This window comes from Passer domesticus, chromosome 14 (assembly GCF_036417665.1).
Source record: "Passer domesticus isolate bPasDom1 chromosome 14, bPasDom1.hap1, whole genome shotgun sequence".
Classification (NCBI taxonomy): Eukaryota; Metazoa; Chordata; class Aves; order Passeriformes; family Passeridae; genus Passer; species Passer domesticus.
The window spans coordinates 12,778,876-12,801,336 of NC_087487.1; the positions used below are offsets into that span (position 1 = coordinate 12,778,876).

General features: G+C 56.5%; 1 long non-coding RNA gene and 1 other non-coding gene across 15 annotated transcripts in view; both read right to left on the reverse strand.

Moving 5' to 3' along the window:
- The window catches only part of LOC135280913 (uncharacterized), a 45,509-nt gene extending 23,186 nt beyond the window's left edge, over positions 1-22,323 (reverse strand). The window contains exons 1-6 of one of the 14 annotated variants that reach the window (XR_010347723.1): positions 22,309-22,323; positions 19,536-19,597; positions 19,161-19,413; positions 17,924-18,073; positions 11,809-12,063; positions 2,080-2,149 (exon numbers count right to left, since the gene is read on the reverse strand). This is a non-coding gene — a long non-coding RNA (uncharacterized LOC135280913). Of the gene's footprint in view, positions 1-2,079; positions 2,150-11,808; positions 12,064-12,255; positions 12,427-16,738; positions 17,362-17,923; positions 18,074-19,160; positions 20,168-20,211; positions 20,674-22,179; positions 22,251-22,272; positions 22,288-22,308 lie in introns of those variants that run through there. The other 13 variants (XR_010347721.1, XR_010347715.1, XR_010347719.1 and 10 more) reach the window with 13 other exon arrangements.
- TRNAR-UCG (transfer RNA arginine (anticodon UCG)) lies at positions 22,288-22,360 on the reverse strand. Its single transcript has one exon. It is a non-coding gene; the product is annotated as a tRNA-Arg (tRNA).
- Between the last annotated feature and the right edge of the window lie 101 nt (positions 22,361-22,461).

The following is a 22,461-nucleotide window of genomic DNA, read 5'->3' on the forward strand; positions in this document are numbered from 1 at the left end:
GACGTGGGGCCAGACAGCAGCCAGGGGGGAAGGCAGCGGGTGGAGGGAACGTGCCTCGGGAGGAATACTCACAAAGGGCTGCTTTCATTAATAAAACATTCCCCCCTCGGTTGCCTTTTGATTTGGGTGTAAGAATTAACCCCATCTGCCCAACAGCACGCTACCTACCAAGTCATCTCTGCTGAGGAAGGCTGTCTGACGTGTCTGCTCAATTGCCTGGCTTCCCACTGCCTGCACTCCTTGGCAGCCCAGACCCCTCCAAACAGCTCGCTGGGTCTGCCCTATGGAAGACATCCTCTTCCCACAACATAGATTAGACCCAGTGAAAATAGGCTTAGTGAAAAGACCATTTCACTATTAATGCCACCCCTCCACAACCCCCCCCAGCTTCACACTCTCTCACCAGAAAGATTATAACAAATCCTGGTCACCTTTTGCCCCTGCTAACTACTGCTCCAGTCTTTGCACCGCATGCCTTCTACCACGAGTAGAGAGCTGGGCACAGGGAGTACTTATATATATACACACACATCTATCTAGTCAGCACTGGAGGTGTTCAGCTGCACAACACACATCTCCCTGCACAGCATCTTGCCTTGTCACAACACCCCAACCCATCCCTCTCTGCTGTAATTGCAGTGCCTGGTCCTTGGGCATCAGCAGAAAGTTGCAGCAAATCCTACGTTGGTTAAAGCACAATCTGTCCATTCAGAATTGGTGGGGGGTTGCTTTTAAATCACTGAGACATTTCTATTCCCTTTCTGTTTAAAGTAAAACCGAGATGCAGAGATGCCTTCGAACCGACAGCCCCTTCATTTTTCCAGAGGTGTGTTTTAATGAGTGACTCGCCTTCCAAAAAGGGGCCGGCAAAGGGGAAGGACAGCAGATTCTCCACACAAATTCAATAGCTGGTAGGTTGCCATGGGCTAAAGCATTTCTTTGCACACATGAAGGGAAGGGACTCCAGAGCACTAAGGGTTTTGCCTCCCATGAGTTATAGCTCTACCCTTCAAGAGCGGAATAAATGCTTTATCCCATTGCAGCCTGTGATGTATTCTACATAGATGGATTGATTTCCCCTATTGTTCTTAATAAATCCTGGCGCATGAAGAAACTCACTGCACAGCCATTTTTCCTGCCTTGTTCTAACTTGCAGGAGTAATAAGGGTCAGATGTGACTGCAGTGGGAAGCAAAGGCCGTACGTGAGGCAGTGCTTTGTGGGATGCAGTGGGTGTGCTTGCAGAGGCTTGGTGGGTGCAGGCAACCAACTCCCTTTTCCCTGTTATTCCCCCTTGAGTCGAAGCTGGGGAAAAGAGGAACCATGGCTGGGTACCACAGCACTGGTGTAGCTCTCACAGGAGCAGCTACTGCCAAGCTGAGCCTGCAGAAGCCTCCCAGATCTGCACAGGGAAAGGCAAGGCTCTGCCCTTCTCTGACTCAAGCTCTCAATTGTGAGAGATAAATATCTATATTGTATTGTCTGATAAATGCAGGGCTGAACACTGCACCACTGTAGAGCTTCCTAAGCACACCCAGCTCTCCGTTGTGCCCTGTCCATCACACCTGTCCCTGCCCATGTCCCAGCTGAGAGGAGTCCACACCACCAACACAGAGGCTCCTCTGGTTTTTCGTTTGTTTGGGGTTTTTTTAAATCAAAATGCCAAACCAACCCCCTCTCAATGACTCCCAACGGCACAACTCAGAGCCCCAGACTGTTGTTAAAAGGTTCTCTCCCTCCCTACCATCTCTTCTGCTCACAAGGTTGACACCCACCCTCTTTTACTGCTACAAGAAGGTGTTTGCTGGACACAGCTTTGCTGGTGTCCAGAAAGGAGGCACTGCTGGGCTCCAAGAAGCAGGTGGCTCTGCACAATCCTGCCTTGGCACTTGCCTCCAGCTCCATCCAGGCTCCCTGGATTATCGCTGCTGGTCTTCTCTAGCAGCAGCTAACAACTGGCCCTGTTTCAAAAGCCTGGCTGGGAATTTGGCTGTTGGAGAGAGGGAGGGATCAGGTAAAAGAGCTGGTCTCCCATGCATGAGTTGGACTCAATCCTTCTGCAAGACTTCCAGGGACTCACCTCTCCTTGCTCAGGTGGAGACGTCCCAGCCCTTCCCAAGGCATCCCACTCCACGAACTTTCAGTCATGTCTGATTAAGGAAAAGAGAATTTGTCTCAATTAGAAAGAGGTTCCCATATGCATGGACGGATGTCAAGTAATTACTGCATGTCACTCACGTTTGGAAAAGAGACCTTAAATCTGGGGCCCTGCAAACTTGCACACACAATTGCAAGTGAGTTACAGACCTTGGCATGCTCCAGAGCATACGTTGTGTGGATGCTTTCAAGCCCATCCCTCAGCTGAAATACACCCAGCCACATAAAATACAGCCAGACACGACCCCGTTCTCTAATAAGGAAATAAAGCCGAGTGGACCTGCATTGCCAGACCCCAGACAGCAACACTGTCTCTTTAATTTTCTCCCTGGCTATCTCATCCTTTGCACAAACTCTTTCCTCCCCGTGGCTTCTTCCAGCCTGGTGGGCAAAGTGGGAAAACATCATTAGGGAGGAAAAATAATTTAGTTTGTTAATCAGTATCCAGTGGTGGGAAACAAGAAAGACAGAGAGCTGGGCTGGCGGTTAGGGCTTAGGAAGGGCCAGCACAAAGCCCACCATTCATGACATCTGGGGCTGGGATTCTCATTGAATTAAACAGACACAAAGAGCAGAGGCATTTCATGCTCTCTTCACAAGAATTATCATATCTCCCTGGCACTAGGAAACCTTCAGCATGGGAGAGGGGGAGAGAGAGAGAGAGAGGGGAAAGCGGGCAGGCTGGGTAGAAATATGGGGCAGGGTAGAAGAGGCTTTGTTCCAGGGTTGGATTTATGGATGGGATGCGGCGCGTTGCTTTGCAGGGAGAGACAGGGCCCTGGCGCGCTGGGTCTAATAAGAATCAGCAAATGTGAAACAGGGGGCCCCTGTGTACCATGAAGCAGGGAAACCCACGTTTGACAAGCCAACAGAATAACCGCTCGCGTCTCAAGGCTGTGGAAGGATGCTGACGTTCCTACGAGATGTGTCGTCTTGTGTGTGTGTCAGCGAGGAGGGGGAGAAGGGGAGAGGCGAGGAGTATAAACAAGAGACCAGGCAGCATCATTCAGTCATGAAAATTAATTAGCTGATGTGCAAACCATGGCTGCCTCTTCCTACTGCCCTGCAAGCATTCCCCATAAAGCTATGGTGTGTGCAGAGCCTGTGACTGGGAATGACAGGGGCAGATTAGGCAGCTCCTTGGGACACAAGCCTGGCAGCAAGAAACCCACAGCCCGTGCAGAAAAGGTGAGGAGGGGATGATTAGTGTCCTTGGGGAAAGGGCAGAGCCCAGGGACCAGAAGAAAGAGAAAAGGGAGAGACCGGGCACCAAGCTGAGACCAGGAATCATGTTGCTGCAGCAGCATAAATTGGGGTGGATCTCAAAAACCAGCCATTAAAAAACCAGGGGCTGGTGGACAGCAAAACCTCTTAGGGTTTAGATCACAAACTCTCTGGGGCAGGACCTGTCATCTCCTGCAGGCTCACACCATGGAGGCCTGTCCTGCTTGGTCTCTGGGCATTACCAGAAGATCTACTTTAAATACTAATTGCTCCATGATCAAGACCTGTGAGCTGCTGGGAGGCTCCCTACAGCATTACCTGTGGGAAGAGGGGATAGATCTCTGACCTCACATCCCCAGGGTAATTTGACCCCGTGCACTAGTGCCACAAGCAAATATTACTACCCTGTGATGAAGATGAGCAATTCCTGACCAACTTCATATATCCCATCCCCAAGCTTTCAGATCCTACTATAATATTGTGTTTATTCTTTGGCTGGAACAACCACAGAAGAATGAGGGTGCCATGGAAAAGGGGAAAAAAAAGGGAATGAAGGGATGCAGAAAGTGATCAGTAGGGGAAAAAAATAAAGACTCTTTGACATGGAATGTGCACAGTGAACACAACATGCTGGAAACAAAGGGATGCAAGGAGTGAGGAGAGGCTGGGATGGGCATCTCGGCAGACATGTAGGTAAAAGTTGAAAAGGAAGCACTAATTAGCACCCAGACCATCACTTTCCATTAATAGCTTGTCACCGTTTCCTTGATGTTGCTGAGAGCAGGGAAGTTGGTATGTGTGATGCTTACCTGTCTCTATCTCATTAACAGAAGTGAGGGTGAGAACAGATGTTTATTGCCTGCATTCAGATAGACAGGCCCTTTGCTGAACTGAGAGGCAGAAGAGAGGGGGAAAGTTATGAAAGAGATGCTCATGAAACACAAGCCAAACCCAAACAATGGAAACCCAAACACAGGACACTTGGATACCTGTGCCGATCCAGAAACGGCCCCAGGCAGGTATCAGGTTCCAGGAATTCTGGAAACACAAAACTGCTCAGTCAAATAATTATAACCCAGGGCAAATACACTGCCAGCTGGGGGGAGAGTGCTCTGGTATTGGCACAAGGTATGTGCAAGGGGCTGTGACTGCATTATACCTGGGAAAGTAAAACAAAGGGCTGCTTTCTTTCCGGACTGATTTGCTCAAGGTGTCCACTCACTCAAAAACAGCCAGCCAAGCATCTTACTGAGAGCCAGAATGGAGATACCCACCAGTAAACAAAGGAAAAAAAGAAAACAAAAAAGTGCTATTTCAGGCAAAGATAAACGTGCTTTGCATATAATCACCTTTGGAGTAATTCTTCCAGCAGCTAAAAAAGAGATTATCCTTCCTATGTAAAACACAAAGGCCTCTCCTTTCCCTCCAACATGTGGAATGGCTCCTGACAGTGACATGGGAAAGAGGGAGTGTGCAAGGCAAGGCAAGACAAGGCAAGGACGCCAATCAGCAAGTACCTGAGAGCTGGTAACACACGTCTGCTGGTGTGACGGCGGGAGCGAGCGTGTGTGTGCACATTCCTAGGGACACCCTCGCTTCCACCAGCACAGAAATTCACTACGCAAGCCAAAGGTTCCTCTAGAGCAGGAGCCCAAACCTCCTTAGGAGGGAATGAGGGAAAACCAAAGGCAAAGAAAACATCAAGGCAGGGACTGAAGGAACAAAGGCTTCCCCCCTTTCAGCTTGGAGACATCTTCTTGGCCATTTAGCTCAGATCAAATGTAGGCTCTGTTGACTCCCCCACCTATTCAAACGAACACTTTCAATAGTCTGATAGGTCTTTTCTGCTCTACAGCTTCTCTGCTCCTGCGTTTGACGTCCCCAGCCAATGCAGTTAATGCCACATGCAGAAATACTGCCCTGAAGAGCCCTCGCTTAGATTGCGTGGTCAAGCACTTCAAAGTTAGGAAGTGTCCAATTTATGGCTGTCCATGCAACCTTAATTCCACCTCGCTGTGCAGCCACTCTGGACAGGAAAAGAGGGAGTGAGCTAAAAATAGGCTGTGACCGTGTCGTCAGCCTCGTAAGGGCATGGGCAGGGAGAGGCTGAATTAATGTCTCATGGTCAGAATGAAATCAGGTACCCCCCGACTTGCCAGCGCTTGCTTTGGTGCCTTCAACCATGTACATTTTTAATATACAGAAATCACGTGCATTCTAAACATACAGAAAAATGCATTATTTATAGCTAATAAATAATAGATTGTTTATATAAGCAAAAAAGAAAAACAATTGTAGGCAAGTGTAACAAATTCCCCTTCCTCCACCCCGCACCCATCCCTGCTTCATCCTGTGCGGGCAGAGAGATTTCAAGCCCCAAGCCTCGGCACAGATTTCTGCCACTATGAAATACAGGACTAATGTTATCTGGCAGCGGCAGAAGGCTGCTCTCCCGGGGCCGGGAGAAGGGGGCTGCTGGGGCTGGCAGTGCCCAGGCCAATGCACCCACATACCCTTCACTTTTTCCTCCTGGCACCAGAACACGGAGGAGTTTTCTCCCAGGAGAAGGGTCTGTGCTGGAAGAATATGACCTAAAGGTGGAAAGGGGTGATGGAGCTGGCTGTGAACACCCTCCCACCTTCCCTGGCTGGTCCAGAGCTCTGCAATAAAGTGGTGGGAGTCCATGGTTTCACCCTGCTCCTAATCTGTTATTATTATTCCAGGGAAACAATAAATTTTAATTTCACCCCCCCCCCAAAGAGGCAAGCAAAGGAAAATCGTGATTCTGAACAATTCATAATTCAGCTAAACCTGAAAGGAATTTAAGGGACAAAGAACAGGCATTTCTCGACTCGAAGAGCTTCCCCCAGACGAATTTCAAGGGCCCACAGCAAACAATGGGAGTGTCAGAGGTTCTCAAAAAGAAAAAAAAGTTCAAGAATCTTTACAATAAAAAGTGTTAGGCAACACAGAGGTCAGAGCCGGCTCCTCCTATAATAAATAGCACGACTACCCTACATTAACTATAGGAGACATTTTAATGCAGTGCCTCAGCTTCGTGCTAATTATACTTTTTCACCATATTTTGAACCTAAGAAAAAATGTCATCAGTTAATTATAACAGATGAGGGAGTGTGAAGACTTCCTCAATAAATAATGCCTTGATATCTCATATCCAACAAGCTGCGTGCTCTGCTCTGAAGGTGCCCAGAAATATGTCCTCTCAGGAAATATATCAAGAACTGATGGTCCCATAAGCTGGCTTTGTTTCCAAGCCTTGATTTTCAGCCCAATAATTAAGTGATTTTTATGGATTGGGGAGAGTAAAGGTCGTGGGACTGCTGGAATGGCGCCAGAGAGAGTAAATGTTTAAAAATAAATAAATTCCTAAATCAAAATGAGATACAAGAGACCTCAACAAATTCCCCCCACAGCTGCATAGGTGAGTACACAGACACAATTTGGTTTCTGGACCCATGCCCCATCCTTCCTGCATTCGTGGCATCTCCATGGGAGTCTGGCATGCACTGAAAAAGCCTGGTTTTAATGAAACCAGGCTACTGCTGCCAGCATGCCACCAGGAGCCAGCCACCACTGTCCACCTACCCTGAGGAGGAGGAAGGGCACCGTGCCCCCACTGCTGTGCCACCCTGGGCACTGCCCCCGGCTGCACCCACCCCTGCAGAGGCTGCTGGGCATCCGGGTCCATGCTGGGCATTACGAGGTTCCTCAACTAAACCATCTTTCTTTCAGCTCCCTTCTCCACCTAGCACCCCTCACTTCCCCCTCTGAAGAGCCGGGATTTGGCGTGGGAAAGATGTCTTTGGGCTTTTCACAAATCCAGTATCCCCTTGAACCAAAACCAATTAGCCTGGCCCAAGGTCCTGCCATTGAAGGACTGTCCCTTCTTTTCAAACCCCCGCGGGCTCAATTGCTCTAAGGAGCCTGGATGTGAATGAGCAAAGCCCGCTTAAAGTGGTACTTAAGGCCAGACCAGGGTGAAGGAAAAGAGAAAGCCTCTATAGGAACAGCAAGTTGAGTTTCCAAGAGACAGCTAACTGCCGGAGATTGTGTTCTTTTGCTCCCCCCATTTTCTTTTTTTTACCCCCACTCCTCAGCTTTCGAGGCAAACGCTCCTAACCAAACCTGAGCCCCTGAATAAATATTAGAAAACACGAAAGCCAGAACCTCGTCCTGACTCTTTGCGGGAGCCCGCCTGTGGGAAGTGTGATGGGCCAGCCTCGTGCACAAGCTCTGGTCACAAACGTGCACTCAGAGGGACAGAAGGATGGTGAGAAGCCTGAGATGATGTTTTTCCAGTTTGAATCCTGGCAAACACCTTTCCAAGGCGACCAGGCTTGTGGGCACGAAACACCAAAATCCCCGACCTGGACAGGGCGACTCCCTGTACCGTGTGTTGGGGAAGCCAGGGTGGGCAGCCTCGTGTCCACCTTAGGCTGGTGGCCCCTGGTGACACCCAGAGACTCAGGGCGACCGACGGGCTGCAATGTGGCAGCAGCAGAGCCATGGTGACACGTGGCACCCACACCATGAACGGTGTGTGTGCACCGCCACGTGCCAGGCGCCTCAGTGCTGATGCCAGATCAGCACCTTCCCTCCAGCCAGACACACGAGTGTTCCCAGCAGGCAGCCGTGATCCCTCCCTGGTGGACGAGCAGCACCCATCCATGGCCACAGGCTGGATGGACCCTCCAAGCTCCTCGGCTCTGCCCTTTCTCCGGCAGCACAGACAAAGCCAGGGCAGAGCAGCAGGTAAAGGGAGGCTCTGTCCGTTTGCATCAAGGGTGCAGGGAGGGCATGGGAGCCAAGAGAGACAAAAGAAATGGCTAAGCCCAGCCTCAAGCGTGGAACTCGCCATTGCCAGGCAGTTCCACAAAAATGCCCATTGATGGGACTTCATCCATAAGCAAGCGTGCACGCTCACACAGCCTGGCTTCCAGGGGAGCTCCTTCAGACAGCAGGGCCTGAACAGCCCCTTCTCCACCTGACCCCGAGCCCTGGTGAGTTTGGCTTCCCCGGGTATTTGGTATAAAGCCCCTTCATCTCATGCACCACGCCAAAGCCACTGCATGGCGGAGAAGTTTTAGGAAAAGGTGGGAAATCCTGAGCTGGAGCACAGGATCTCCCAGAGCATCATTTCCTTGGGGTGAAACCCGCAAACTACATTTTCCATTCATCCTCCAATGGCACATGCTGATTCTTCTCTTTCTGTCTCCCTCTGCCCACCCCCAGCTCTGCCTGAAGAACAAAGACATCACAACCCAGCTCCAGGAGCCTCACCCATATTTGGCCTACGCTGCATCCTATTGCTCCACCAGGAGAGTCCCACTGAGAAGAGAAAGAGCCAGGAATGCCAGGACATGCCTCATCTCAGCACACCCAAAAAAGATGCTTTCCCTTCTGGGTTTTGCCTATCCAGGGGCAAAGACCCATCCAAACCAACAGCTACACTAACAGGGCAAAAAGCAAAGCCACAAAGGGACCTGTGTCTAGCCAAAATCCATCCCTGGCCCAAGGACAGAGCCTTGGGGACCTCCCTTCCAATATGGCACTTAAAAAAAAGGAGACAGAAAGCAGAGACCTGTCGGTGGGCTGCCAGGGACTCTCTAGATGCAGCGGGTATGCCACAAGCAGAGATTTGCTGGGGGGCTTCATCCGCTGCCTCACCCCCGACCCACACACGCATGAGCTGGGGATTCTCATCCCGCTGCCCCCCATCACTCACTGCCACCTCCCTTGTTAATTGAGAGGGTGCTGCCTTCACACCTCCTCCAGACACCCATGGGTTCATGCCAACAATGGGGGCAAGAATGAAGCGTTAAAGCAGCAGAAAAAATTCAGCGGTCATTTCTCCCTCCTGGACATTAAAGGCCAAATCGCTCAGTCCCTGTCTCAGTCCCCTTCGGGGGAACTGCTCTGGGGTAAGTGTACCAAGTGCATGGCCTGAAAAAATAACTGAAAAATCAGCTCAGGAGAGGTGATTTTGCGGAGAAAAAAAAATAGTAAAAGTCAAGAGTGGTTTCTGACCAGCTAATTGAATAGCAAGGTGAAAAAGCTTGCATCAACCCTTTGTAACAGTTCTCATGTAGACACGGATTTCCACACTTCCATTTTATTGCATAAAATTATATATATATATGTATTTATATATACACACACAAAGACATTTATTATATGTGTGTATATTTTTTTTCCTCAGATCCTCTTTTTATATTTTCACCTTTTGCAATTACAAAGGCCAGGGACAGAAATACCTCCTGGGTTCTGCCAGTGCAGAACACTCCCACCAAACAGATTTTCTCTAACATGCTGGTTGAATGATTCCTCCTGAATTACATTCATTAGGAATTTGAATGTTTCTTTCCTCCATCCCCCATCAAATCATTACTCCGGAATAAATGCATTCATCAACCACCTTGCTCAGTTCCCTCCTGCTTTGTTCAGTCTAGTTTTAAAGCATCTCCACTGAAACCGTTTGCACCTGACTCGATGCTAACGCACGAAAGGGGGGAAAAAATAAATGGGAGAAGAATTGAGCGCCACTCACAATATTGTGAAAATAATTGGAAAATTATTTCTTAAAAATAGCCAACATAATAAAGGAGGGAAAGGACTACATTCCTTCCTCCCCACCTCCGATCTCTTCCACAATTTCTGGGATTGCATCGAGTATACATATTCCAGATGGGCTGGAGAGAAGGAGGTTGGTTCTTAATGACACGTCTTTCGCTGCCTTTGGAATGAATGATTCATTCGGATCTTGCCGAGACTCGGTGCCACAGTTGAGTTACATTTCTAGAAAATCCGTATCTTTAATTCTGGCGCTGCGTGTGGGACCCAGCAAATCATGGAATTACTGCTGTAACTTCGGATTAGTAACGCTTTCTAAATGATAGTCTAATTCCAGGCCTTCATGCTTTTCAGCGTTCACACTCACACAGCCTTTTCCCTGGGAGGCTTCCTGCGGAATTAGTGCTGGCGTCTTCGTCTTTCTCTGCCCTTTTTAATTTCTCCAATGACTTCTCATTAGAATACATAATAACAGCTCCTCAGAACTTTTCTTTCTCCCGGTATAGCCAAATTCAGGCTGAGATCCTTTTTCCTTACTGTGGTTATGGCGGTGCTTTGCTGGCCCTGGAAGGGTGCACAGGCAGATTTAGCTTTGCGGGCCTACGTGGCATCTGACGCCATTACCCCGTGCAAGGGAAGGTGGAAAACCTGCCTGCGAGGTGCGGGGGGCTCCCACCTCTCACCTCCCCGCTGGCCACGGGCGGCTCGGCCCTGCGGTGCTCCCCGGTCCCTCGGCAAGGGATGCCCGCCGCGGAGGATGGGGCAGGGCACCCGCGCTCCACCTCGCCGAGCAGGGCGAGGGCGGCAGCGGCTTTCCCAGCCCTCCCCATCTCCCGCGGCAGCTCCCGGGGGGCACAGAGCCAGCGGAGAGCCCACTCGCAACCCCTGCCACGGGCAGGTTTCTCCCGCAGCCCTCCCGGAGCTGTCGCGGCCCGCGCGGGTTGGCGGCAGCGCGGGGACGGTCGCTGCGGGCAGCGCCGGGCGAGGGGCTGGTGGCGATGCTGCCAGCCTGCCCGGGGTGCCGGGGGGCCCGGGGCACCCCGCTCCCGGCCAGGGGCGCTCGCCCCACGCCAGCTGGGAAAACGTGCCGGGGAGGCTCGGCGGAGAGCACGGTGCTTTGTGTCGCCATGGGAACGGAATGCAGATGTGCCAATTGCTTTTCTTTTCTTTTCTTTCTTTCTTTTTCCTCCTTTTTTTTTTTTTTTTTTTTTTTTTTATTTGCCTGACATTGTAATACATATTATGTTTCAACTTCTGGGGCTTGCAGCGGAGGTGAGGGAGGCTTTGTGCCGTGCCAAGCGCTCGGCTCCCAGAGAAGCCTCGGGGCCGGGCGGCTGCACGCCGGAGGGGTGCACCAGCAGCGGGACCCCTTCCCCAGGCATCCCCCCGCAGCTACGAACAAAAGCAACAGCCACCACGCAAGGAAAGTGATCACATTCTCACCAACTTGACCTTCCAAAGGGAGGCCAGGATCAAATCCAAAGCCGAAAAAATAGAGCAGGAGAGAGAGAGACAGAGAGAGAGAGAGAGAGAGAGAGAGAAGGAAAGATATCCGAAAGCTGGGGGGTTTCGTGGTCTGACCCGTAGGCTGGGACGGGGGGAAGGTTTATTTGGGGAGGGTGCTCGCTCTCTCCATCCTCCCAGAGCTGCAACACTCCGCAGCCTAGGAGTGAATTTCGACGTGCGTTTAGCCGATAATTTAACCCCGGATTTATTTGGCAAAGGAAGAATTGGCACAGGGCTCGCCCCCCTGTCCCCGTCCCTCCCGCCGGCTGCCGCGGAGCCCCGGGCTGCCCGGAGCGGCCCGACGGGGAGGTCGCGGAGCCGCAGCCCTTACCTGGAGCCCCCAGGGCGGCGAGTCGGGCCGTCTCTGCACTGCCGGTCCTGGTGCGGCCGCTTCCCCTGGGCGAGCAGGTCTGGAAGTCATTTCTACTTTCGGTTATCTAGCTTTATGATGGCTCCACAACACTCATACAGCTAGATAACCAAAGACAGAAACATCCCTCCGTCGGGGATGCCGGCCATCCGTCCGTCCATCCGTCCGTCCGTCCGCTCCAAGGTGCGGGCACGGCCGGGGCAGGGCGGCCAGGAGCTGCCACCGGGAACCACACACACATTAAAAAAAAAATTAAAAAGAAAAAAAAAAAGAAAAAAAAAAAAGAAAAAAAAAGAAAAGAGAGAGAGAGAAAAAAAAGATAAATACGAAGCAGAGAAGATGAGCCGAGGCAGAGCCACGGACGCACGGCGGGCTGCCGCGGGGGCTCGGAGCCGAACCGCGCCGTACCGAGACAGGTCGGGCTGTGCCGAGCCGAGCCGGGCCGGGCCGGGCCGGGCAGCGCGGGGCTGGGCTGGGCTGGGCTGGCTGCGGGGGCCGGGGCTCGGCGCTCGGCGGTGCCCAGCCCGCCGGCCCGGCCCGGCGAGCGGCACTCGCGCTCCCGCCCCGCTGCCCAACTTCTACTCCCCTCGCATGGTAATCGCCCCCTTTGGGAAGTGACGTCACGCCGCGCCCAGCCAATCCCCGACCCCTCATTTAAATCAGCGCCCCCTTTCCCGCGCTTTCCAGCCCGGGATGGGCTTTGCGGCGGCCGGGACGGGACGGGGCGGGCTCGGCACCGGCGGCACCGGCGGCACCGGCCGCCTCCTGCCGCCCTGCCCGGCCTGTGCCGCGGGTCGCTCACCTCCCCGACCCCCTCGCCGCTTCCTCCCGCCCCGACGTGCCCCCGCGGCAGCTCCGCTGGGCTGGGGGAGAGGCGAGCATAGCCCTGCATCATCTGCACCTAAACTCCCTTTCCCGCTCCTCGGCACTCCCCTCTCTCCTTTTATCCTCCTTCCCTTTCCCCTCTCTTCCTTTTCCCTCTCCCCATCCCCTCTCCCCTTCACTCTCTCCCTTTCCCTGCCCTTTCCTTTCTCCCCACCTTTTCCCTTTCCATCCATTTGCTTGTCGTATTCCCGACGCCTTCTCCCATTTCTCCCTCTCCTCAGTTTGCCATGCGCCCCCCGTGCCTCTCTCACACCTTCTCCTCGCCCAGCAATGCCCTTCCCGTCCGGCCTGCGCGCCCGGGGGCAGCCCCGCAGACCCTTCCTCCGAAACGTGCCCCGGGAACGCACCCGCGATCCCCCACAGATCCCCTCTGCTCCCCATTCCCCCGCACTTTTAATTATTTCCCCTGCAGGTTCTGCTATTTCCTGCGCAGGTTCTTAGCGCGATGTGTGTGTAGCGGCGAATCCGGCACGTACAAATAATAACAGCAACAATAATCAGACTAAAATGCCAGGAGGTAAATATGATTATCTGGGGCGCTTAACTGACCTATTCCTAACTAAAAAAAAAAAAAAAAATACAAATAAAATATAAAAATTGTAATCCCTCACCGCTTCTGAACATCGCCTTTCTTTAAATCCCAGACGAGGGTAAAATGTGACCTGCTACAAAACGGAGCGATCTCGGCGGGAGCAGCCGCGGCAGAGCGCTGCCTGCCGGTCCCGCCGCCTCCGGCTCCCGGCGAGCTCCGCTCGGATTATTTATTTCTCCCTCTCTTCGCCCTCCCCCTCCCCGCCATCCCCTTAAAAAAAATAAAAATTAAATAAATAAAATCTACCAGCTCAATCAGGCTAAAAGCTAAAGGACGAGGGCTGCCAGCCCTTCGCGAGCCGGCGCTGCTCCCGGCGCCCAGGCGAGCCCGGCCACCGCCGCTCGGCTGCCGGGAGCTGCCCGCTCCCTCCCGCCTCCTGCCTAACGAGAAACGGGCCCGGGTGTGCTCTGCCCGCCCCGACGGGGCTGGGGAAGGTGGGGAGAAATATTTTCTCCGTCCCCAGCCCCTCGGTGCCATCCCCGCGGCCCGGAGCCGCTCGGGAGGGGACTTGGCCGGGGTTTATTTTAATCCATCCTGGAGACAGCGGGGAAAAAAAATTGCCATGAATGGGATCTCCTTAATTTTACGGCCTTGGATTTTCTCCTAATTTATCGGTTTCGCTGTTAGGGTGGTCGCCGCAGGAATGCTGGCGGCTGGGGCGGGGGAAGTCGCCCGTGCTCCCCGCTGCCTCGGAGGGCAGCGCGGGGCTGCGGGCACGGTGGCACCGGGCGGGCACGGGGGCTGGCCTGGCCCGGGGACCGGCCTGGCTTTACCCGCACGGGGGAGGCCCCGTTACTCACCGCGGGTCCCCGGTGGCGGGGAGAAGCCAGGGGAGCCGCCGAGAGCTTTCCCCGCTGCCGGGGCCGCTTCGGCGGCGATGCGGCCCCGCTCCAGCCCCGCTGTCCCTGCGGCGGCGGCCAGCGGGCCCAGCCGGGCACAGCCAGCCTCGCCAAGGCGCAGCTCTGCCCGGCTGCCGCCGTGCGAGGTCCCCCGCCCGCCGTGCCGAGCCCCCGGGCCGCCGTGCCGCTCAGGAGAGGATGCTGCGGGTGAGCCACCGCACCTCGCCAGGCTTCTCGGGGCTGGAGACCAGATCCCCTCTCTCTGCCGGCCAAAGGAGGTGATTTTCTTGGCAGAAATAGATATGATTATATTGTTCTTCCCTGCTCCTTTTCGGCAATGTTTTGCTCTGCTCGGAGCTCTCGCCTTGACCCTCTCTCTCCGTGCAGGCAGAGCCCCAGTATGCGGGAGAGAATACCATGCGCCCGGGGTATTTTTTTTTTGTTGTTGTTGTTTTTGTTTTTAGGCTTAGGTATTACGGGATATTTTTTTTTTTTTAATTCTGGTTATTTTGGGTTTTTTTTGTTGTTTTTTTTGTTTTTGTTTTTTTTTTTTTTTTTGTGGCGGGTTGGGGTTGTTTGGGCTTTCTTTTTGGCTCAATTTTAGCAGGATGCCTACAAAATGGCTCCTTGGCACAGCGCAAAGCACCACCGAGAAGCCTGGGGAGAGGGATCGGCGGAGCTGCCCTGGCCCCGCAGCTCCGATGGCATCACCCGCGGCCAGCTCGCTCCTCCTGCCTCGGGCCGCCCGAGGAGCCGCGGGACTCGGCTCCATCGGCACGGGAGAGCAGCCCCCAGGGCGGCGGGCGGCCCGACGGGACGGGGAGGCACGGGAGGCACGGGAGGCACAGAGGCACGGGAGGCACGGCGCTGCCGGCGGGGCTCTGGCCATGGTGCTGCACCGGCCCCGGCCCCGCTGCCGCTCGCTCCTCGGTGACCCCGGCGCCAGGCGAGGCGGGCGGCCCCGCTGGCCGCACCTCGGAAGAGCCCGGTCACCAGGCCGCCCCTGAATTATTTAACGTGATCGCCCAGGAACGAGTCCGCTGCCTTCCCCTCTTCTACGTCCTGCACGTCTGACGTCACTTTTCTTTAATTAGGAGAAGTTATTTTTAGCCAACCTGGAGTAACCCCCCACGCCTCACAGCCTCGAGCTGCATCTTCTCCTAATTGTTTTTTTTTGGGTTGGTTTTTCTTTTCTTTTTTTTCCTTTTTTTTTTTTTTTTGGGAGGGGTGCTTTTCCCCTCACCATCGGGGCTTGGCAAAGAAGCGGCAGCTCCCGACGGGCGTGAAGGAAACGCGTCGCTTTGTTTAGTAATTAAAAGCCGCCTCTGAGCAAGCCCCGGCGCCGAAAAGGGAAAGCGGCTGCGTCTCACCCCCGGCTCCTCTGTTCTCTCCGGCCGTCGGGGCCGGGACCCCGGTGGGGACCGCCCCGGACCCTCCTCGCCTGGCGGGGCGAGGCGCTGCCCGTCCCGGGGCCGGGGGTGGAGGCACGTCGAAGGGATCCGGCCAGGTGCAGACTCTCAGGCCACCTGCACTGCTATGATTCGGGTTTCCTTAAGGCTGAGGCCTAAAATGCGTTTCACTTCCAGGGTGATACAGGGGGAAAAAAAAAAAAAAACAAAAAACAAAACACAAAAGCCAAACAGCAATCCCTGAGGAAATAAACAGTCGTGGGGAGGCAGGGAGCAAAAAGGAAGAATGAATGGGGGGAAAATAGGAAATTTTAAAAATGAGAATGAAAACAGAAAGAAAAATAAAATTATAATAAACAAGGATGACATAAAATAAAAATGCTTTCCCCCCCCTTTTTTTTTTTTTTTTTTTTTTTTTAGCAAAGGAAATGCATACAGCAAATGAAAAATGAAAAAATCCACCAGCAGCAGAAGCCGGTGGCAGACCAGGGCACAAGCAGCGGTAGCCCCGTTGCTTGTCCTCAGGGGTAAACCCGATCAGGGGAGCGGGACGCCCCGATGTCCTCCCCCTCATCCCTAAAAACAGGCCCTGCAGCAGCACCCGCTGCACCGGGAGGACGAACTTCCTCGGGAGCCAGAGATTTCTCCCGCGGCCTAAAGCCTGGGTGTCCCGGGAGGCTCGGCCTCATCCGGGCGTTTTGGCCGGTGCCGCTTCTCCGACCGGCGAGAGCGGAGGTTTGGGGGAAACCCGGCACCCCCCGGCAGCGCTCGGCCCCGGCTCCCGCCGTCCCGTCGGGGCTCAGCCCGCCCCGGGCCCCTCTCCCGAGCTGCACCGTCCGGGCATCCAGGGAGAAGCTGCCGGAGCAGACGCTCCCGGCAGCAGAAGGTGCAGAAGGTGCCGGGTGTTGCCCCCGTGCCCCGCCAAGGGTGACCGGGGCCGGGCGGCGCCGCGGGGCGGTCCCGGTCCCGCGCGGTGCCGGCACCTGGAGGAGCCCAACTTCCCGGCGGGGACCGGCCCAACTTCGCATCCCCCCTTCCTCTGTCCCTGCCTCCCTCCTCCCTCCACACAGCCGGTGTGTCCCCCCCGGAGGAGACTGTCCCCCCGCACGCTCCCGCCTCCCCGGGGCCGCCCCGCCGAGGCGGCGATGCCCGGCCGCGACACTCACTCTGCTGCCGTGCGGAGGGCAGGACGGCGGTCCCGGGAGAAGCGGGCGGCGGGGCCATTCCCCTCCCCGGGGCGGGCGGAGGGGCGGGCTGGGCTGCCCCCGGCCGAGCGGCGGTCCCCGCAGCCCCCAGCCCCGGGCGCGGGCCGGCGGGGGCGGCGGAGGCGGCGCTGCCCCGGCTCCGTGCGTCTTCCCGGCTGCTGCCGGTGCCGGCTCTGGTCGCTGGCCGGGAGCTGCCGCCGCCGGCAGGCTCTGCCCGCACTGACGTCAGCCCGGCAGCCGCCTATTCACTCCAACCATGGCGGAGAGGAGGAGGAGGAGGGAGAGGGGGAGGGGAGGAGGCGGTGGGAGGGAGGGGGAGAGGAGGAGGACGGGAGGAAGGCGGCGGTGGCGGCGGGGGCTGGTGGCTGGCAGGCTCCGCCGAGCAGAAAGCGCAGCCCCTGCGCCTCACCCCTTAATTACCCCCCGAGGATGGGGCTGCGCGGGGGAGGGGGGCCGTGTACCCCCCTTTCCCCCCGGAGAGCCCCTCTGCCTCCCGCTCCCCCGGGGCCGCCGTCGCTCACCTGGCCGCCCCACCGGGCACCCCACTCTTTCCCCGGCCCCGGGAAGCGCTTCTCTGGGGGGAGAGCGGGGCCAGCTCCCCCCACACCCCGCCACCCGACTCCCCTCTCGGCGGTGCCCCCCATCCCTTGAGGAGCGGGCAGGGAAAGGGCTGAGGCCCCCCCCAAACCTCCCCCGGCCCGGGCAGCTCCCACCGCCCCCCGGCCGCCTTCCCGGCCCCGCACCGCTGTCCAAATGCTGAAAGGACCCGCCACTGCCCGGCCCGGCTCGGCCCAGCACGGCACGGCACGGCACGGCACGGCACGGCACGGCACGGCACAGGCTGCTCCCGGGCCGAGCCCCCGGCCCTGGACAAGGGGTCCCTCCTGTAGCCGTGCCGGGCCGTGCCGTGCCGTGCCAAATCTTCCCCGACGGCCAGGCCGAGCCCGGCTCGCCCCGACAGCCGCAGCTCGGTGGCACAGCGAGCTGGAGCGGGCACGGCCGGCGCGTCCCCCTCCTCTCCCCTCCGCCTCTGCCTCCTGCCCCTCTTTACAGAGCCACACACCGCCTGCAGCCTCTGCTGTAAGGCTCCAAAAGCCCTCCCCAAAAACCCACAACCCCCCCACACCCCAATCCCTCCTGGCACACCTTTACTCCGCTTCCGACCTCTCCTCTTCCTTCCTGCGTTTAACCTGGCTCCTAATTTTTATCTCCGATTCACTCCACCGATGCCCCGGAGCGGCTCTGGGGAGTCTCTCGCCGCCCCGATGAATACACAGGGATCCCCAGACAGGTTTTCTATGTAGGAAAAAATAAACCGATCGAGCCCGAGAGATCTGCAACAGCCGAACACGCCGCCTCGCCTTTACATTCGTGTTTTTAAATTCCCCCGTTATTTTCCTTTTTTGCATCTGCGAGTTGCCACGAAAGGAATTACAACCCCAAATGCCACCGCCAGCAGAAATCGGAGCTCGTTGCCAAATTCCGTAGTATTTTATTTTAAAAGCAATTAACACCATTAAAAAAAAAGAAGGAAGAAAAAAAGAAAGCGTGTCTTCTCCTCTTCCCGGGGAGTGTAAGAAATCCTTTTGCTCACCCAGAGTCGAAAACCTAATGGCATTGTCGTTAAACACGAAAAGGAGAATATTAAGAAATTGCAACACTCCCTCCCGAGCGCTCCCCCCCTCCCAGTTTATTTGCCCTAATAATTAATTCACAAGAGCTTAACTTCGGTGTAACCCCGGCGGTCTTTTCATTAAAAAATCCCCGCGTTTCCTATTGAATTAGCTCTGCTCCATTGTCGCTGAAATGAAGACGCCAAACCAACTTTTACCCTGAGCATTTTCTCACCAGCCCAAAGAAAAGTCTCTCTCCTTTTTCTTTTCTCTGATTTTTTTTCTTTCTTTTTTTTCTTTTTTTTTTCTTTTTTTTTCTTTTTTTTTTTTTTTTTTTTTTTAATTCAAGCACCCAGGCGATGGACGTGTCCTGCAATTTAACTACTTTCAAATTCTTTGTTCGGGTCCCACCGGGGCTCTATTGTCACCCTATTGAGAGAGCTTATTGCCAAGTCAAGCCTGAGCGAATTGAGACACGCACGGGAGGAGCCCCGGGGGCTGGGAGCGGGATCCGTGGGCTGCTCGGGCCCGGGGGGACCCCGAGCCGGCCCCGAGGGAGCGGGCACGGAGCGGGGCAGGGGCTGCCGGCAGCGCCGGGCCGGGATAAGCGGCACGGATTCCACAGAGCAGCCCCGCAGAGCCCGGTGGGTGTGATGGGGCAGCCCCGGGAATGGGCTCCCCCCGGGATCGGGCTCCCCGGAACCCTCAAAGCATCCCCGCAGCAGCGCCCCGGCTCAGGTACCACGGCTGCGGGCAGGAGAGGGGCTTACCTCGGATGCCCGCGGTGCCGCCAGCTTCCCTCCTGCGCTGGTTCTCCCGTAATCCCGAAAAGGAGGGTCCTCCTCTGCTGTCATCCCACCCCCGACCCCTCCAGCTCGGAGCCGGCTCCCGCCTGTCTCCTGTCGCCCTCTTCAGCGCTCACTTTGGGAGCTCCGGGGCTGGCTTCCCGAGCAGGGAAAGAGCGGGATGTTGGGGTGCTTTGCTTCTCTCTTTTCCTTCCCTCTCTCCCGACTCCTCCCCAGCCTGAAAAGGGGGTTGCGAGCTGGAATAGGGGGGTACGAGCTTCACGGGAGGGTTATTTCAGGAGAAAAAGAAGTTGAAAGAGCAGTGCTGGGCACGGATTCCCACGTAAGCCCGTACGTCACCTATAAAAATTGCCCGTTTCTCCCCTTTCTTGGCTCCGGGGGGGCAGCTGAGACATCTCTACCTGTGGAGGGAGGGGGTGAATCACCGTTCAAGCCGGCACCCCGTTAAAAACCTCCTGCTCCAGCTGGCAGGGGAGAGCAGAACCGGGGGATGCTGGAAAGCAGGAGCTGCCTCTCTGCATCATCGCCCGCTGCCCCGTGGTGATGTTTGGCCTCCCCCTGCTCCCCCAAAACACCCATCCGGAGCCTTGCTCAGCCTCTGGATGCCGGGGAGAGAAGGGGCTTCTCGGCATTCCAGGCGGATGGCACGGGGAGGGCCGCGGCGGGGACAGGGGGGCACTGCGGCCATCGCTTCCCTCTTCGCCCCGTCCTCCTCTTGTGACCATCGGCGTCTCCGCCGTGTCCCGGGGGAAGAGGAAGCCCTTGACCCCTGGCCCCAGGGGCAACGGGGTTAAACAAAGTCCCACCGCCCCATTATCCGACAGGCAGCACTGAGCTCCCGGCGGGGAGCGGGGTCTCCAAGAAGCTGGCGAGGAGTCGCAGCTCCCACCGCCGGTACCGGACCCGACGGGGCGCACCTGGATGGGGATGCTTCTCTGCACGACAGACAGACATAAAACCAAAAAACCTAGGGAGTGAAAAAAAAAAAAATTAAAAAAAAAAAGACGCTACACACTCCATTCCGACTTATGCAGTGCAGCCAGCTCTGCTGAAGCGGCGGATTTTTGAGGTTATTTCGGGTTGCTCACAGTGCTGATTTTTTTTTTTCTTTTTCTTTTTTTTTTTTTTTTTTCAGTGGTGCCGTGCCTTGCCGAGCCTCCGTGCCCGCACTCAGGTGAGGCACCGGCAGCCCCGGCCCGGTCCTGCCTGCAGAGAAGGCAGCGGAGCTCGTTGTCATCCACCCTCCCCAGAGCGCTGCCGCGAGAAACATTTAGAGGAGAATTTATTTTCGCTATTTACGCTTTGGAGAGAGGAGATTTTTTTTTTTTTTTTTTTTGATGGGGAGGGTTTGGATTTTTTAGAATTGATTTTTTTGCGAACACGATGAAAATAAGGAGATAAAAGACGCCAAATAAGAGAAATCGGCGTTAACACAATGCATCGCAGGGGAGAACAAGCGCACCCAGGTCCTTTCCTAGAGCCACCCGGGAGCGGTTCTCCCCTTCACTCCAGGGCAGCTCACGGCTCTTCCACCCCGGCCAGAGCACGGCCAGTCTGGAGCATCTCTCCCCGCGGGCTCCGCGCCCCGCAGAAAGCCCCGGCAGCCGGGAGTCCCCGCTGCCGAGGTGGCCGAGGACAGGCGACCCCCGGGCTCCCGGCAGAGCGGGTGCCTCCCGCTGCCGGCTGAAACCGGCTGAAGCTCAGCCCCCACCCCGAAGCTCAGGCTGGGGGGCAGCAGGGACTTTGGGGGGCACCGAGGGGCTGTGGAACGCCGCAGAGCCCCGCGTGGCGCCCCGTGTGCGGCTCCTGGCATCCCACACCGCTCCCACGCTGGCTCTGCCCTTTCGGAGAGCAGCAGCAGCCTCACCTCCACCCCCGGCCCTGCACCCCCAAGGGCAGGCTGGTGAGGAGCGGGGCTATTCCAGAGGGGGCACCGGGCGTGTGGAGCTCCGCTGGGGCCAAGGCGGGTCTCGGTGTTGCCCCTGCCCGGTGCCGCAGGTGGAGCGGGGAGCGGGACGGGACCCGAGCGGTGTCCGCGCCCCGACGGCCCCGGGGTCCCGGCCCGGCCCGGCCCGGCCCGGCCCGGCCCGCAGCGACGGGGCCGCAGCGCCACCTGGCGGCCCGGCACGGCCCGGCCCGGCCCGGCCCGGCCCGGCACGGCTCGGCAATGTCAGCCACCGGCCCGGCCACAACAGCTCCTGCGGCGCGCACGGAGCCTGCACCCACCTGTCCGCACCTTGGCACCTCCTATTTCCCTCCCTTGCCAACCTGCATCCCGTTCCTCGCGCCCTAATTCCCCGCACCCCGCACCCCCTGCCCTGCAGCTGCACCCGTGACCCCTCCCTGCACCCTGCACCCCATTCCTCGTGCCCCACCCACATCCATACCTTGCACTTTACATCCTAGCACCCTCATTCCCAGCACCTGCATCCCCTGCCCTGCACCATACATCCCATTCCCTGCACCTGTGGCCTTTCCCCTGCGTCCTACATGTCCTTCCCCGCACCCCGCATCCACACTCGGCACCCCACAGTCCATTCTTCGCTCCCTACATTTCGTCCTGCACCCCACATCCCATTCCTTGCACCCTTGTGTGCCCTGCCTTCCACCCCTGCATCTATGGCCTCTTCCCTGCCTGCAGCCTGCATCCTATTCCTCCCGCCCAACAGCCATTCCCAGCACCCTACATCCTGCTCCTTGCACCTGTGGCCTTTTCCATGCATCCTGCATCTCATTCTCTGCACCACATTCCCTACACCCCATATCCCATTCCTGTCACACTGCACCCATTCCTTGCACTCTGCATCCCCTTCCTTGCACCCTACAGCCCATTATCCCACACCCTGTGCTCATGTTGGGCTCCATGCCCAACCTGTCTGTGGGGTTTGGGGGTGCCAAGCACGGTGCGCGCTGGCCCCGCCACCCGGAGCGTCCCAGCCCGCTTCCCGCGCCCCGCCTCTTTCCTCGGGCCGGTTAAACTCACGGGCAAAAGGGGCACCGGGAGCGCGGTGAGCCCGGTACCGACACCGCAGAGCCCCGGCACGGGCTGGAGGCGCAAAATAAAGAACACACGTACACAGTGTTCACGGCACGACCGCGGCAGGACTCGAACCTGCAATCTTCTGATCCGAAGTCAGACGCCTTATCCATTAGGCCACGCGGCCACCTCCACTCCCGCCTCCCCGCGTGCCTTACTCAGGGAATCCCGGCGGGCCGTACCACGCGCCGGAGGGGGGCGGGACGGGACGGGACGTCACGGCGGCCG